The sequence below is a fragment of the Sarcophilus harrisii genome, chromosome 4, assembly GCF_902635505.1.
Source record: "Sarcophilus harrisii chromosome 4, mSarHar1.11, whole genome shotgun sequence".
Taxonomy (NCBI): Eukaryota; Metazoa; Chordata; class Mammalia; order Dasyuromorphia; family Dasyuridae; genus Sarcophilus; species Sarcophilus harrisii.
In genome coordinates, this window is record NC_045429.1 from 250,683,302 (window position 1) to 250,695,609 (window position 12,308).

Sequence of the window (12,308 nt, forward strand, 5' to 3'; positions counted from 1 at the left end):
AGCTAAAGAATTTGTGACAAATTCTTTTATGTAAAATTTAAAAATATTTAAGAAAATAAATAAAAATAAATTAAAAATAGAAAAAAAGAAGTAATTTGAACAACCAAGAAATGTAAATCTAACCTGTAAAACCATTATGCATATCAAAATCTGGAGAAAATAAAGATATATCATTCTAAAATGCTTTTGAAAGATAACCAATCAACCAAAAAAAGGCATCTTGGTAGGATTCAAGTGAGCAATAACATACATAATGAAGAATATTAGGATCATATACATAAAGTTGGAAATGACCTCACAGGCAATCTAGTCCAAATCTCATATTATAGGTGAGAAAAGTCAGGCCTAGAGAAGTAAAGCAACTTGCTAACAATTATACAGGTATGAAACATTGCAGGGAGGATTTGAACCCAGGACTTCTGCAGAATCAGGGATCTTTTCATTATATTGAAGTAGGTTGTGGTCCCTTTAAGAAACTGTATTTCTTATTGATCTGTGATTCCTTTCAGATTCCCAGCCTCTCCTAGCTGAAGCATATGCTTCCCAGACAAGTTCTCTTTCCAGGGTACCAGAGCCTTTGATTCAATTACAAATGCTGGTCAAAAAGCATTCCTTTGAATTCCAATAGGAGATCTGGGCTTGTCCCAGCCCCCATTCTGACTTGCTTGAGCCGTCCAGCCCCCACTGGTTCTGATCTGCTTGGGCTTCTCACCCCCCACTAAGATACCCAATATAATAAGCATCCATCAACTAAAGTCTTTGCAGATAGACCTCAGTAGCTCACTCAACTGCCAGGACTTTCTGCACACTGAGAACTACATTCTCAATGCAAAACTCCATTTTTCATGGATCTGCCACTATAGAAGTCAGTCTCTGGATAAACTGATTTCTATCTAATAATAAACTTTCATTTTGCAACTAATATTCGGAAATGAGTGAATTCTTTCAGTCCTAGAAGCTGCGGCTGATTTAATAGGGATTCTTAATAACTTTCTTATAGACACTAACCTCTAGATCACTAGGAATCTAGATCACTCTAAACCTCATCATTATCATGTTAGACTATAGGCAAAACCCACTGCTTTCCATTTCACTTTTGAATAGATCTAATGTTATGAATTTTTTCTTTACATCAAGCCTAAATTTACTTTTAGAACTTCTACCCATTCCTCCTACTTCTCCTCTTTTGGGTCAAACAGAACAAGATTCCACCCCATGACAGCCCTTTAAATATTTGAAGAAATCCATCAAGCCACCTTCTTCTACCTCTTTACTCTTCCCTTCTCTTTTATGGACTGATCATCCCTATTTCCGGATTAAAAGTAGTAGCTGAGGAAGTAGAGGAGCCAGAGAAGGGAGAGTTGCAATTTTTTTCTTTCACAATGTTCAATTTTTAGGATTTTTTTTTTCAATTTTTATATCAGGTAGGTTTAATCTACATTAAAGAGAACCACATTAATGAGAACTACATTGTAAGACCAAAATGAGCTCTCAGTGTGCTGAAGTCTGGATAAAAATGTATCTCTTTTTCAGGAGTCAAGAGTTTTTAAGAATGAATTTTGGTAACAGAAGCCATTAAGTGATTTTTCAAGTGAGTTTTTTCCCCCTCCTGAAAATAGAAAATAAAATTATCATTATGCTCATGATTCTGCTTAATTTGGGATACTTTTTCCTGTTGCTTTAGCAAATGAAGTCCTACAGGCAATAAGATAATTGACCTGCCTATCCCATTTTAAGTTAAATCAAATTTTATGTCATGCTAGATAATCCTGAAGGGAGGAATAAGTATGGGAAAGGAAAGGGAACGTGGGGGAAGAGGGGAAAAGGCTGGGGAAAAGAAGGAAAAGAGGATGCTAACTATCTTTTCAGGTAAATGTCATTGAAAAGAATAGACAAAGCAGGAAAAAGACAGAGAGGAGGAATGTAAGTTTTGAGGAATAAGCAGATCTGTTTTGTTTGGATTTTTTTTAATTTTTAGAAAATCCCCATTAGAAAAAAGAAAGCAGATGATAAATGGAGTTTCTCAGAATATTTCAAGCAAATTAAAAGATGATCAGCTGTGGTTTTGCACAATATCACCTTATGATTTTTAGGGAAATGCTAATAACAATCTCATTTCTTTTACAATAAATAGGGCAAGTTGACTATTGTCGAATAAACATAGTGTTGTAGAAGTTTAACTCTCTTTGGGTTCTCTGTTAATGAATGCTTTCCTTAACACTTAGAACACCTGTTGTCAGGCCCTTTAGAGCCCTCTCTTTTCTAGCAGTATAATAACCCTTAATATTTTTCAACTAATCTCCCTTTGGTATTTTAAGGAAAGAGAAGGAAAATAAATGTAAAATTGCATCAAAGTAGACAGAAATGTGAAGCCTACAGATACAGTAACCTTTTAAGCATGGCCATTTGTGGAGTATCTATTTTGCACAATACAGCCAGTCATACAATGAATTTCAGATATGCCTCAGTGTGCTTCAGGCCCTCAGGAGATTGTCTCTTGCATTGTTTGCAGGACATACCTTTGCCGCCTGCGAAGTATCCAAAGGTAGAAGCTGCTTATTCTCTTTTAAATGTTAGGAGCCCAGCAGGTCAAAATATAAACATTAAAAAAAAAAAAAAAACCCAGAATCGCAAAGACTACAAAGAGTCTACCAAGGATATAATCAAATGAAGTCCAATTGACAAAGCCCCAGGTTTCAGACCCCATCAGATTGCAGTTTTATGAATATTTTATCAGCCATTTGAACAATGAGGAGTGACTGACCTGCTTTGCCTGGTTATCAAAGAGTTCTGTGGTCATTGTGTTATAATGACACAAGTGTATCTCTATCACAATTGTGCTGCAGAAAGCAATTTCTTTCATTTTCACCTTTAAAAACTGCCAAGTAATTAACTTCACAGCAGTTCCGTTTGGCAAAGGAGCAGTAGAGATAGAATGAAATATTCATTAATAATTGACTATGAAAACTGTAGTTAAACTATGCATGGCTAATTTCACCACTAACAGAATAGAGGGCAAATCGTACCTCTAGCTGTTAGAAAACAATTCTGGGTGAGCAGGCTACAATTCTAAAGTAGTAAAGAAAAAAAAAAAAAAGAGAGAGAAGATCAAGGAAGGGAACATTTATTATAGCAGGGGGTTTGGTATTTTGCCGGACAAAATAAAACTAAATTCAAATAACTTTTTCTTCAAAATTTAAAAGTATTTTCTTTCCATTATCTTACATGGCAGAGTGAACTTAAAGCCAGGAATAATGGTATTTGAACTCTGACTAGTTAAATGATCCTGATCAATTCACTTAATAACATCTGTGCCTTAATTTCTTCATCTGTTATATTAAGTAATTGGTCTTGATTGCCTCTAACACCTCTTCCAACTCTAAATAGATGATCTTGCCAATTCCATGACATTTCTGAGAAGTCAGAAGTATGAATATTTATGAAAGGGAAAGAAGGGATCATAACATAAAGCACACTGAAAGCTGCATCAAATTCTATGAGGTATTTTTTCCATAATGATGGTAACAGAAAAAGGGGATGGAGAAAAGTATCAGTCACACTGCTTGGGTGACATATATAGATGTTACTTTGATTATTGGACTCTAAAAATGGTATCTTCATCTTATAATGAGTCATTCTGTAAAAACTGAACCATATCAGTAGAATGAGAGTCATGTTGAGAATTGACATTCTCAATTTAAATGAAGCAAAAAAAGATTTAAGGAAATTGCAGTTGAATTCAAGGATGATTAATAAATTCTTCTTTGAAAAAAAGGAAAAAAAAAACAGAGTTGTTGGAGTTTGTTTTTACTATGGGCAATACAAAAGGAAGTAAAGAAAAAATGCTTCCTGAGACATCTGTTCATCTTGCATTGCAATATTCATGATGAACAATAGCAAAAAGAACACAGTGAATTTAAATACCACTTACAAGCCAACATTTTGTTGAAGAGGATGAGGAATCAGAGAAATCCAACAAAGAAATCAGTATAACCCTTCTTTTTTGTATGTTGAAATATAGAACTCAAAAAATATTCCAAATTAAATTAATGTTCAACTTACATTTGTCAGGTACAATGCTATTTCCTGGGGATAAAGAAATTAAATGAAAACAGTTTTTATCCCTAAGAAAATTACATGTTATAAGTGGAGGAAAACATTTAAATAAATAAACAGACTATTCAAAGAGGAAATAATAATAATAATAATAAGAGAGAACAGGAAATATTTTTATGTAAAAGTGATATCTTAGATGCCCCTTGAAGAAAGCTAAGGATTCAAAAAGGCAGCAGAAAAGAAAGAGTATATTCCAAACTTATAAGGCAAAATAGGTGAAGCAAGGAACAGAGTTCAGGGAACAAGTAAACCAGTTTAGTTATAGGAAGTAAACCAGTATGTTAAGGAGAATGATGAGAAATAAATATGAAAACATAAGAAAAACAGACTGTGAAATTCTTTAAATACCATTTAAGAATTTTGTATGATATTCCAAAAATGAAAGGAAATTGGGATAAAATCTAATATAATGTATCCTGTAAGTTATAGTCTAATTATTAATGAAAATACAGATCTCCAAAAAAGGAAGATTTAAAATGCTTCCACAAAGAAACTTGCAAGCTGGCCAAACAAGAGAAACACATGAAAGGTAAATAATAAAATTATCAAAAAAAAAAAAATTAAACAATGAAGACAGTTCTCTGATTTTTCTAGAACATGTCTGTTTTTTGAAAAAGAAATCTGATTAAGGATTGGAGAGAGATCAAAGATAATTAACAAATAAATCTAAAGAGCTAGGATTTAAGTGGAAATTAAAGATCAGAAAAATGTAAGGAGGAAGAATGGAATTAATATCTAATGGACCAAAACCAATTTTCCTTTTAGGGGATCAATCAGTGTACTTTTTTGGTTTGAATGGACAACCTAGTACCAAGTTGCTCAACTGGAGAGCAGGAAAGCTAGATACAGAATAAAGAAGTTCCACTCTCATCTAGTTTGAATGTGAGTAAAGAAAAACTAGTTATTTCTTCAATTTCTTGACAAAACGCATTATGGAAAAGTAAAATAAGACTGATGGATTTAAGGGGAGACTGGGAGATTTCACCTTGTAGATGAAATGTAAGGATACCATCCAAGTACATTCTTAAAGAATTTGAGAATAAAGACTTCATAATAGTAGCTTCATAATAGATTTTATTTAGGAAGAATTGGAACTTTAAAGGACCATCTTCTGTGAGCAAGGAATATTTTATGAGACTTGGTCCCACTGCTTAGAAGGGAGGATGTGTAGGAGTGAAATCTACAACCTTTAAATCTTCAAATGCCCTAACATAAGAAGGGAGCACAATACTTGAATTTCAAAAACATACCTTTCATTAGGGACATAAAGATGACAAAAAGGGATATATTACTATACTGTCTATAAATGGGAGAAGTGGATTCAGGATAGCTTAGTCACAGAGATAAAAAGAGGGAAATATAAATTAGCATGCTTAGAAAGGGATGTGAAAAAATGTTATTTAAATTAAAAAGTTTCTTGGGATTGGAAAGGATGAAGACACAAAAGGAATCGGAATAAGAAGATATTTAATGTTATCTTTTTATTGTTAACATCAAAAAATATAACTCAGTATATAACTTTTTATAAAAAAAAATAGACCACAAGCTAGGAAATAGAGAAATTATAAGCAAAAATTAAAACCAAATCAAAATAAATACATCCTTTAAATACCATGTTACAATGAAAATAATAATACATAAAATAAAAGCAAGATTTCCAATAGAGGTTGCCAAAACATGAATGAGTTAATCAAAGAAAAAATAATTAAATTAGTTAACTGTTTAAAATAAGATAACAATGAAACAAAATTTAAAAATAGGAGAATGAAGACATATCAGTTTTAGAAGAAAAATATACAGTTAAAATAAGGGGACAAAATGATAATCTAAAATAATTAAGAAATAGAAAAACAAATTATTAGACTCAAAATGAGGACAAAAATTTTAAAATCTTTATAAATTAAAAGATAAATAGACAAATGAAAAACTACAAAATCAGTAAGCAAACCTAAAACCTTTTTTTGGAAACTAACAAAATGAACAAATCTTAGCTAATCTAATAAAAACAGAGGTATAGGGGTGAAAATATGGCATCAAAGTGAAGAAAGGAATAAGGTGGAATCACAACAAAATAAACAATTAGAAATATTATACCTTAATTTACTCAACCCATATTCAAACAAAAGAATTTAAAGGATATGGACATGTGCTTATTAAAAAAAAAACACTCATACTAACAAAATAAGAAAAAGAAATCTAAAATACACCAAGACAGAAACCAACACTGAACAAACCACAAAGGAAATGCTAAAGGTAGGAAGAAAGGAACTCAGGTGCTAAGAGATTTTTTTTATGTATTTAGAAATAAATTAGTATCTATGTTACATAAATAAATCTCAAAAATTGTGATAGAAAGTATTCTATTGAACTCTATTTATTAGATAAATATGGAAAATAAGAAAGAAATATAGTAGCAGAAGAGTATCATGAACCAATATCACTAATGAATATTGGTGATAAATTTTAATAAAATCATAGTTAAAAATACTACAGCAATGAATCAAAAAAATTAGTCACTATAACCAAGTTAGATATTCAAGGATATAACTAATTCAACATGAAGAAAATAGCAAAATATCATTTTAAGAATAAAATAATACTATGTAAAGATTACTAAGGCAAAATACTAAGGCAAAGATTTTTGACAAAATACAGTACACATTTTTATTCATAATCATAAAAAGCTTAGATAGGACAGGACCATTTTAGTACAATTATATATGTATAAATACTCATATACATATATATGTGTATTATACTAGCAAACTAGCAATACTAGCAAACAAAAGCTAGTACTGTTTGAAATATAGAAATGTTAGCTAATTTCCCAGTTAATAGATTAGCACAAAGCAAGGATTTACATTCTTCTCAATTTCATATCTCATATTTCTAGAAATATTATAGAACCAAGAAGATGTAGAAAAGTTAAGCTAAAAGCATAATAGTTACCAAAATGGAGGGAAAAGATACCTATTTGCAAATTATAAGCTCATTTCTTTATAAAACCTTAAAGAAACTACAAAGAATTAAACTGATATCAATATTTTCAAAAATGAGATATAAAATAAATATGCAAAAATCATTTTTTCTATATAGCAAAGGCAAACCAAGCATAAAAATGTGAGGGATGGAGGACAGAGGAAAAAAGTCAGAAAGACAGAATCAGAGTCAGAAAAAATTAGGAAGAAGAGAAGAGAAGAGAATTCCCATAAAATATCTGAATGCCCACCTACAAGGCTTGCTCAGGATTTACATAAATAAAATTATGAAGCACTCTTTTCAATAAATCTTTCTTGATTTAGAAGTAGCATCATGGGTGCATAGAGTGTAGCAATTTCCATTTAGTGGTCCACAAACTCCTTAAGATTTCACAAGGATGATCCATTTGTGATAAAAATTCTTTGATGGCATCTTAAGCAGTACATAATTGCCTGATTACATTGCAATTTTTTTTCTCTTTGACAACAAGAATGTGCATGTTTGAAGCATGCTGTTTCTTCAGTGATTTGATTTGATTTGATTCAGTGATTGTGGGTACACTAATTTTGGTGACTGAATGGATTACATCAAATTCTAAGTATGACATATTTTTTGCAGTTTCTCAACTTCCCATAATTTCCCAAATTGCCACAAGAGTTTAACATTCAAGCATTAATCAATCCCCAGTGAATGCTCAGAAGCCTGTGCTTCATTTTTGTTTTGTACATTGCACACAAGTAGCTCCTTATTCTCCTCTGGTCCCCTGTAATCATACTGTACATCAGCTGTATAATCATACAATCAAGATGCTTTGAATATTTGTGTTCCTGAAGCTCAAATATCCAGACTATTTGAAAACCTTGGTTGTTGAACATGCAAAAAAAATCTTGAAACCATTATACCACAGTACCATGCCATCACAAATGTACAGAACAGTTTTCTCCCATTGCATTATTAAGGTTGTTTTCTGACTAAAATTTATTTTTCACTTGTGTTATTAGTATATTCTCTTTCAGATTTTCAAATGGACTAACTAGGATCATTGTTTAGTGATTCAAAAGCTTTTTTTATGAGAATGTAGCTAGTGGACCAATTGTAGAAGAGAAGAAACTCATGTCTGAAGAGAATCTTTCCTTGCACAGGATAGTTTACACACAAATAATGTATAAAATTGGAATTTAAAGTATATTTATCATGTAATCCCTACAGTTGTCAGTCATTAGAAAAGTAAATGTTTATATTGTTACCCATTTTTATGAATAAGTTTTTAAAAATCAATTTCCACCTTTTAGAAAGATAGCTTATAAAATCTTCCTTTCTAGCATATGTTTGTATGAGGAGGAACTTTTACTTTATTACTGTTTTAGGTTAAAATACAGAATTAAACATAGTACTAAATCTGTTTGCTGTTGAGCCAAATAAAGTACCTTTTTCAACATAAAGTCCATCAAAATTAAATCTATAGATGGGTATTATATAACATTAAATATTTCATTTAAAAATATTTCTATTCAATGAAATTTGTAAAAATAAAGAAATTTAATATAAAATATTGTACATAATAATAAACATAGGGGGGTCTTTTTGGTTTCCTTCTTTTAATTTTTATAGAATATCCTACATAAAATATTCCTAATTGCTTTAAATTTAGAGCATTATAATTTTATGTTCAGATTTTTCATAATTGTGTAGAATAACGTTTTACATAACATAATCATATGATATAGATTTTAATTTTGAACTTTGGGATCAAAATGTAGTTGTAGTTATATTTAATGCATAAATCAAAAAGAACTTACTAGTATTCTGTTAAATTTCCCTGAGGCTTTGCAACATTTTATTACTGCTATTGAAAACTGTTCCTGGAACCAAAAACATTGAGAATGTTTGGTATAGTGGAGAGTGCTGCTTTTAGAGTCAAATCTCATGTCTTCATACAAAATAATAGAGTTGCATTTGAAGACCTTCTAGCTCTAAATCTATGATGTTATGAATTGCAGCAATGTTCACTGCTCATGTTTGAGCTACACCAATGACAATATTGCATGAATTAATTTACAGATTGAGAGCTAAACCAATCAAAATACTAATGGTCTCTTTTGTAGAACATGTAAAAATAATAACAAAAATAACAGAAAAAAAAATGCTCTAAAACACAAAGGGAAATAATGAAAGGAAAAGTAGGAATAAAGAACAAATAGCACTTCTAGACCTCAGACTATATTATAGAGAAGTGATTACCAAAATGATTTTTGACTGGTTAAAAAACTGAAAAGTAGACAAGTTTAAAAGGTTAGCAAAAATCAGATATAGAGAATGAAAGGAGAAGGCTTCCATGAATGGGGAAGAATTTTTAACCAAAAATGATATAGAGGTTTCTATTCTGTGCATATGAATATTCTCTCACTTTTGTTTTTGTATGTGCATTGCCTAAAGGCTACAGAAAAGTTATTTTGTAAATGCTTTCTTTTTCCATTAACTAAGGTGGTACAAACTAATATTTTTTTTTTCTCCTGAGGCAATTGGGGTTAAATGACTTGCCAAGGGTTACACAGTTAGGAACTGTTAAGTGTCTGAAGCCAGATTTGAAATCATGTCCTCCTGACTTCAGGGCTGGTACTCCAGACTAATAATTTCAACTGAATGTAACCCCTTTTCCAAAGCCCACTGATACAGATCTCCTCTGTTGGTAGAGATGAAAAGAAGGCTCTGTCCTGATTGCAAGGGGAGGGGGGAGGAGAGAATTAAGTTGGTGAGAGATAAAAGCTTCAGTTCTCAGCCAGTCCCCACTTTGGGGACTTTTCCTTTTAGGAATCCCTTCAGAACTCACCCAAGCAGAGTCCTCTTCTTGTGTACTATACACGTCAGTCTTCAGCTTCAATGGAGAAGTTGGAAGAAGCCAATCCCACTTCAGGTTGTTGACTAGAGAAGACATGAGAAGAACAGACAAGTTCCACATGTGTCTACCCCAGCTTGCTGCTCTGGAGACTGACACATTTTCCTCAAGTGAGACCAATGATATTTTCTCTTTGTTAAGCTAACTTATCTCATTCCTAATGAAATAGCTTCTTCATTCTGTATTACCTGGCATATATTCTCCTTTATATAACTTCTTTGATTTCTATTTTACTATGATATGAAAAATGGTTTTCTTTTCTATTTGCTCTGTATGTCCATTGTGTAACTAGTATTAAGTGGAAAGGGAGTCAAACTTTGGACATGGAATTTGTAATCCTCCTGCCCCTAAGAAACATTAAAGTGATCACAAGTTAGATAGAACCCAATCACAACCCATGCAAAAATAATATTTAAGAAAGCAAATAAACTTACACTTCTAGCCTAGTAAACTAACACAAAATATCTAAGATCAAGAAGTATTCCTTAATTAGTGGCTAGTCAAAAGATATAAACATTTTGTTTCTAGAAGATTTGTGAATTATTAATAGTCATATAAAAACCATTGTTCCAAATCACTAACAATAAAAGAAATTTAAACTAAGATAATTTGAAGTTTCATCTCACATCTAACAACTGGAAAAAATAACAAAAAATGGTCATTTTATGATTTTTAAATGACATAAAAAATTAAACAGTGATATTTTTAAAATAAAGAACATAATCAATAGTAAATTTTAAGTTTATTTGCTATGGTGGTACCTATATTATACCAAAAAGATTTAGAGAAAGGCTCCAAATTATTAGAAGTTTGTTTGAAGGATTTATAAGAAAATATGAAAGTCACATAGAATGAGAAAGTATGAGTGGCTAATGAGCTAAAGTTTAGATTCTATAGTACTGGAGGAAATTCTGGCCTCAATGATTATCAATTAACTATTGAGGTATCATTTAATGTACTATGGCTAAATTCTTCTATAAACCCAATTAAGACCAGATCCCCACTTACTGACCTAAAATTAGGAAATGTACCAGAAGTATAAATCAGAACAAGGATTTAAAAGGGTCAGAGCAGGAAAATAAAGGCAGGAGAGATATGTGTAATCCTAAATTACATAGATCCTATTTTGAAATTGGTTTGAAAGAACTCAGGGCAAACACAGTATTATAATTTTGACAATAAAAGCAATGAAAATGAGGGGGAAATTACAACTCCTATGTTCGTCAAATGAGCTAATCTTATTAGACGTGTCTTTCTATGGGGGACAGAAAGAAACAAAGCAATTCCATCTGACTTTCCATCATATATTCTTGATTCTTCTTTTCTTTAATGGTTCTCAGTAAAAGTATAAATCAGCGCTTTTATAGTATCAAAATGCTTATTCTAAGCCAAATCTGGAATCAGTGGATCGAAGGCCCAATTTAGTCTTTGAATTAAGTGGTGCAAAGAGATTATTATATATATTTTCTTGAGGAAACTGATATTCAGAGAGGGTCAGTGAGTATTCCATGCTAAATAAAAGAGCTGGCATAAAACACCGGCATTCTGGGTCCAAATCTAGATATAATAAATAGGAGAAACTTATTTCCAAATGATGTCATATCTAATTAAACAAGTGATAACTATGCATCAAACTGTCTTTTGTTTCTAATTTAAGGATTGTCTGATTGTTATATAAATCTCTCCATGGTATTATTTAATTGAATTTGGAATTCCTTAATGGGAAACTTGATTTAATGCTTTTTACCACAACTATCTTATTGTTATGAGATTATTTTTTCCTTTTTTTTCATATAAAACCTGCTAAATGATTTTGGCTGAAAGAATGGCAAAAAGCTCAAAGGACCTGCTGTCTAATTTTAGCCTTTCATCTATAAAATCTCTGAAAATCCTTTTATGCAGAAAAGAAAACAAAAGGCAAGGGAAATATTTTCCCCCAAATTGATTTTCTTTATAAATCTCAACTTCCATGATTATGTTGTCTATATCTTTAGAACCCTCACAAAAAAAGGAGAAAAAAGGCAAATGATTAGTCTGTAAAATTAAACCCCAATGTGTATGCTCATTCACTTATCTGTTGTTAAGTTTCTGCATATATAAACTGCTTTGATCTCAGGATCACTAAACATTTTACAAGTATCACTTAACTGACAATTAAGACTCTTTGATGATTCCTGGTGTTCCTACTGGTGCTTGGGGCATGGAAAAAAAAAGAGTAAGATGTAGAAATTTGTTTGACAAGTTGTGGAAAGGAAATTTGAACCACATAGTGCAAAGTGCCCTGGATTAGGAAGCAGGAGACTTTGGTTCTACTTGG

The 12,308-nt window shown here is 31.5% G+C and overlaps 1 long non-coding RNA gene across 2 annotated transcripts in view; it reads right to left on the bottom strand.

Annotated features, from left to right (window-relative positions):
- The window catches only part of LOC116423181, a 183,572-nt gene that overhangs the window by 24,544 nt on the left and 146,720 nt on the right, over positions 1 to 12,308 (bottom strand). For both annotated transcript variants that reach the window (XR_004233671.1, XR_004233673.1), the window contains exon 4: positions 9,926 to 10,017. This is a non-coding gene — a long non-coding RNA (uncharacterized LOC116423181). The remainder of the gene's footprint in view (positions 1 to 9,925; positions 10,018 to 12,308) is intronic.